The 6,000-nt window shown below is 34.6% G+C and overlaps 1 non-coding gene across 1 annotated transcript; it reads left to right on the forward strand.

The window, feature by feature from the left end:
* The first annotated feature begins 2,287 nt into the window (after nucleotides 1-2,287).
* Nucleotides 2,288-2,375, forward strand: TRNAS-GCU (transfer RNA serine (anticodon GCU)). The gene has a single exon. It is a non-coding gene; the product is annotated as a tRNA-Ser (tRNA).
* The last annotated feature ends 3,625 nt before the right edge of the window (nucleotides 2,376-6,000 follow it).

Here is a 6,000-nt window from a genome sequence, read left to right on the forward strand (position 1 = left end):
GAACTTCCTCAACCACAGGTGGGGAAAAGAGAAGATTCTTTTTATCCAAGAAGTCTGCTTGTTGCTCGGATGATATGGTGAGCATAAGACCATGTTCAAGAAGTAAAACATGTTGTTTAAGATCTCGAAGGAGCTCAACCACTTCAGAATTTGAAGAAGAAGATGCCTTAGTGGCAGTCTTCCTAGAATGAATAGAAGTCAGTGCAACAAAGGATGAAGTGTGAAGGGGATCATGTGCAGCCTTAGATCTAGGTTCATTAGACATGGCCCCCTTATAAGCCCACATATTATCCCTAAAGACAAGATTCTTACGCTCAAAATAAGCTTTAGTAAAGGCAGAAGAAAACGTTTCTTTGGGACAAATACAAAGAATGGGTACTTTGAAAAACTCAAAAATCTTCTGAAGAAATTTTTCATAAGACAGTTTTCTACAAGAATCAGTGGTAAAGCGAAATAAAAACTTGCACATGACAAAGCCAAAGTCAATGCGAATTTTTTCTCGAAAACAATAAAAAAGATACAGCTCCATTTTATTGGCATCTGTCCTATGATCATCGGTAGGCACAAGCAAATTTGAAATGATTGAGAAAGTAATGAGATTCACAGGAGAAAGGTCATTTAGTTTTGCATTAGCAGGGGAAGAAAACTTCTTTTGAAAATAAGACAACATCTTAGCACTATCAAAGTGATTATCAGCAGTGGGATGCTCTTCATAAGAAAAGAAATTGACAATTTTACTTTTGCATCCTGGTTCAATAACAGTATTTAAAACAGCATTCACAATCTCAGGATCAAACACTAAATCTACCCCATTTACCCTGGACATAATTTCAGTGTGGTCAGTGCCTTTCCTAAGATTGGCAAAGAATTGATATAGCATTTCAGGGTAATAAACGTTAGACATGGAAATGATATGTGACCATTTCTGGAATTCAAAGAGACGCAGAATGGACTCTAAACCTATCTTGCGAAATTTAGAGGGATTTATAGTACGTTGAGGAATGAAACCTTTTTGGGATATCCAGGAGTGTTTTTCTTTGGCAGCATCATCAAAGAATGGGGAGACTGTGGTTGATTGGGAGGGCGGTTGAGATGTAGTCCCTTGTCCGGATTCAGGCTGGGCAAAAGGCTGTGAAGTTTGAGCCTTTACTGCTCCCTTTTTGACACGTTTGGAGGATCTTTTGGCCCTATGAGAATCAGCATCCTCATCCCTGAGTGTGTGTTTGCGTTCGACAGGCACTTTTTCTCTTCTTAGATTCACCATTGCGTGAAATGCGTGAGATGTATGATGCTAATAATGCACACAGTAGTATAGGAGCGAATCACACAAGAATTTTGGGGTAAACGAGCCTTGAAGAAGATTGAACAGAATGGTTATGGGAAAATAGGATTTTGAGGGAAATTTGAGAACTGTCGAAATGTGATGAGATTTGGTGAAAAGATCAAGAAGATGAACTCGCAATAATCAGGAAAAGTTTTTGGTTGAGTCAATTTTGGAATAAGTGCTTGAGAATAGCATGAATTGAGAGTGAAAAGGAGAGACAGTTTTCGTCCGAGAGAGAAGAGAAGAAGAAGGGTCTGAAGCAAATGAGGAGGGAAGTTACTTTAAAAAGTGTACCGTTGCACTGTCGGACGGCCGAACGAAGTCGTGCGTCCGATAGTTTCATCCGAACAGGTGCTTTCTGGGAAAATAGCTGAAGAACATTATCGGACGTCCGTTCATCTGCTTTCGGACGTCCGAAAGTTTTGAACAGAAAAAATTTTTAAGATGATTTTTCGATTATCCCTAATTTTGATGTTAGATGTATGAATTGATCCAATGGCAAAGCTTTTGTAAAAATATCAGCAATCTGATCTTTAGAACAAACATAATTCACACAAACTTCACCTTTTTGAACTAGATCGCGAATAAAGTGATGCTTTATATCTATATGTTTTGTCATAGAATGCTGAATTGGATTTTTGGTCAAATTGATAGGACTAGTATTATCACAGAATATAGGCATGCAGTCATATAACAATCCAAAATCATTCAAGGTATGCTTCATCCATAAAAGTTGAGCACAACATGCACTAGCGGCTATATATTTCGCTTCGGTTGTAGACAAAGAGATTACATTTTATTTTTTGCTAAACCAAGAAACTAAACAATTACCAACAAAGTGACAAGTTCCATTAGTACTTTTTCTGTCCACACGACAACCACCAAAATCCGCATCCGAATATCCATATAGAGTAAATTCACAAGATCTAGCATACAGAGTAATTATCTTTTAAAATAAAATTGGGAGAGATGGCTGAGTGGACTAAAGCGGCGGATTGCTAATCCGTTGTACGAGTTATTCGTACCGAGGGTTCGAATCCCTCTCTTTCCGTTTCCGTTGATGACTTGATTTTTTCAAAATTTTCAAATCTTTTCCTCTTAGTTAAACTACTAAGAAAAAGAAAATATAAAAGAAAAACCCCTTTTATTCTTCACGCCCAGGATTACGCCCCGGATCATTAGATAGGAATCCAAAGACCAAAAATTTTGACCGCGAAGAAAGAGCAGGAGTCGTCGTGTACAGTGTACACGTTACACTGTAGTAATCATTGGTTGGTTGGGGATCTCTGCAGCGCAACAACTTCCCTTTGGCTTCATGCAGCTATTTTAAACGACAATGAAAATGGAAAAATGTTCAATTCAATTACTTGGACAGACCTTTTTTTAAAAAAAAAAAATAAATAAAACAAAATTTTAAAAAAAAGGGGTACACTACCAGTGCATTCCTGATTTCAACATTTCCTGATTTCAAAGACCATAGTCTAATGTACTTTTCAAATACCTAAAAATCCTTTTAACAGCGTTCAAATATGATTCTTTTGGACAAGATTGAAATCTAGCACACAAGCAAACAGCAAACATAATATCGGGTCTACTTGCGGTAAAATAGATTAGGCTTCTAATCATACCTCTATAATGCTTTTCATCCACATATTTACCTTCTTCATCTTTGTCAAGTTTTGTAGAAGTGCACATTGGAGTTTCAACTTGCTTTGAGTCCTCCATGCCAAATCTTTTCAGCAATTCCTTGGTATATTTTGCTTGATTTATAAAAATTTCCTCTAGATCTTGATGTATTTGAAGTCCAAGGAAGAAATTTAATTCTCCCATCATACTCATTTCAAATTCACTTTGCATAATGGTGGAAAAATCCTTGCATAGATACTCATTAGTAGCACCAAAAATAATATTATCTACATATATTTGCACAATAAAAAGATCATTTAACACTTGCTTAGTAAAAAGTGTGGTGTCTACAATACCTCTTTTGAAACAATTTTCAATCAAGAAACCACTCAATCTTTCATACCAAGTTCTTGGAGCTTGTTTTAGTCCATATAATGCTTTTGAGAGTTTAAACACACGACTTGGAAATTTTATATTTTCAAAACCGGGGGGTTGATCCACATATACTTCTTGATCAATAAAATCATTTAAGAAGGCACTCTTAACATCCATTTGAAATAATTTGAAACCTTTGAAGCAAGCAAAAGCAAGAAGCATTCTAATAGATTCTAATCTAGCTACGGGAGCAAATGTTTCATCAAAATCAATTTTTTCTTCTTGTGCATATCCTTTAGCAACTAATCTAGAATTATTTCTTATAACTACACCTTTATCATCCAACTTATTTCTAAATACTCACTTTGTGCCAATGATAGGTTGATTTTAAGGTCTATCAACTAGTGTCCAAACCTTATTTCTCTCAAATTGATTAAGTTCCTCTTGCATTGCCAAAATCCAGTTTTCATCCTTTAAGGCATCATTAATATTTTTAGATTTAAAAAGAGAGACTAAAGCAAAATTGTCTATCAATTTCTTCAATGAGGAACGAGTCTCTGCCTTCTCGGATGGATCACCAATTATAAGCTCTCTTGGATGATTTTGGCTAAATTTCCAAGCTTTGGGAAGGTCTTTGAATGAATCATCATTCTTGTCTTCATCTTCCTTTTCTTGATCTTCATGAGCTTCATCATCCATTTCCTTTGCTTCCGGTTTAGAGTTTCCTTCATCTCCAATTGTTAGCTTCTTCATTCCTTCACGAACACCTACATCATCATCCTCACACGAACTTTTGGAATTATCATCATTAGTTTCATCAAATGTTATGTGTATAGTTTCTTCTATCACAAGAGTTCTTCTATTAAAAAATTTATATCCTCTTTTGTTCTCACAATACCCAAAAAATATTTCTCAGATTTTTTTTCAAACTTATCAAGATGTTCCTTTAAATTCAAAATAAAACATTTACAACCAAAAACTTTGAAATATCCAATCGTAGGTTTCTTATCAAAAATCAGTTCATAAGATGTTTTATTCAAAATAGGTCTCAAGATAATTCTATTCATCACATAACATGCGGTGTTTACCGCTTCAACCCAAAGATATTTTGGCAAACTACATTCACTCAACATAGTTCTAGCAGCCTCTTGGAGTGTCCTATTTTTCCTTTCTACAACACCATTTTGCTGTGGAGTCCTCGCAATAGAAAACTCATCTGTTATGCCATTATGATCACAAAATTCTGAAAAATCACAAAACTTAAATTCCGTCCCATTATCACTTTTAATCCTAACAATTTTTAAACTAAGCAGATTTTGCACTTTAGCAAACAATGAAGTAAAATTCTTGAAGGCATCATCTTTATGAGTAAGGAATATCACCCAAGTATATCTAGAATAATCATCAACAATCACAAAATAATATCTCTTACCTCCCAAACTCGTAATTTGAGTAGGACTAAATAAATCAAGATGCAAGAGTTTCAAAGGTTTAGAAATTGATACACATTTCTTTGGTTTAAAGGAAATTTTTGTTTGCTTCCCAAATTGACATGCATCACAAATTTTGTCCTTTTCAAAACTGATTTTGTCCTTTTCAAAACTCCTTTTTCGAAATTTTCTTTAGTAATTCCATGTTAAAATGACAAAGTCTCCTATGCCACAACCAAGGATTTTCATTTGAAGCTTTAAGACATTGGAAGCTAGATGAATCAAGTTTATCAAGAACAACAATATAAATATCGTTAAACCTCTTACCTTTGAACACAACATTATATTTATAGTCAAGCACAATGCATTCATGCTTTTTGAACAACACATTCAAGTCTTTATCACATAATTGACTAACACTAAGCAAGTTATAACATAAGTTATCAACTAAGAGCACATTATGAACAAAAGTTTCATCATCCTTACCAACATCACCTATTCCAATTGTCTTAGCTTTCACGTCATCACCAAATGTCACCTTTCCACTTGATTTTGATTTTAGCTTTATGAACAACGAAGGATCACCGGTCATATGCCTTGAACAGTCACTGTCAATGAATCATTTGGACTTGTTTGAGCCTTTTTCCTGAAGAGAGAGAGTGTTTGGTACCCTTTAACTTTTGGGTCCACAATAGTTAGCATTGTGTCTAACTAACCACATGCATCTCATTCCTTTGTTCAGATTTCTTTTCACATAACAATTTCCTTTCAAATGCCCTCTTTGACAACAAAAACTACATATAATGGAAGAGTCTTTAACATGTAATGGTTTGATAAATCTCAATCCACTCCTTCTATATGTTGTGAAACCATGTGCATTTTTGTTGCGTGCTAATGTTCTTTCATGAGCAGTAAGAAAGGTGGTTGACATGTTCTTTTTGAGATAATCTTGTTTTCTAACTTTTAAGGTCTCATCCAAATTGTCCATCCTTTTATTCAAATCACCATGTCTTTCCTTTAGCATTTTACAAACACTTGTCTTTCTATCAAGTTCATTTTGAACATCAAATCCGACTCTTACAAGGCACTCATTGTCAGCCTTTAGTTGTTTATTTTGTTAAAAAAAACTTGCATTTTTTTGAATGAGAAAAATAATTTTCTGTTTTAGCTGCTTGTTTTTATCATAAGATTCCTTCAAGGCATTATGCAATTTTTTAACAAAGGATTCAAGATCATTATCATCTT

The sequence above is a fragment of the Coffea arabica genome, chromosome 10c (assembly GCF_036785885.1).
Source record: "Coffea arabica cultivar ET-39 chromosome 10c, Coffea Arabica ET-39 HiFi, whole genome shotgun sequence".
NCBI lineage: Eukaryota > Viridiplantae > Streptophyta > Magnoliopsida > Gentianales > Rubiaceae > Coffea > Coffea arabica.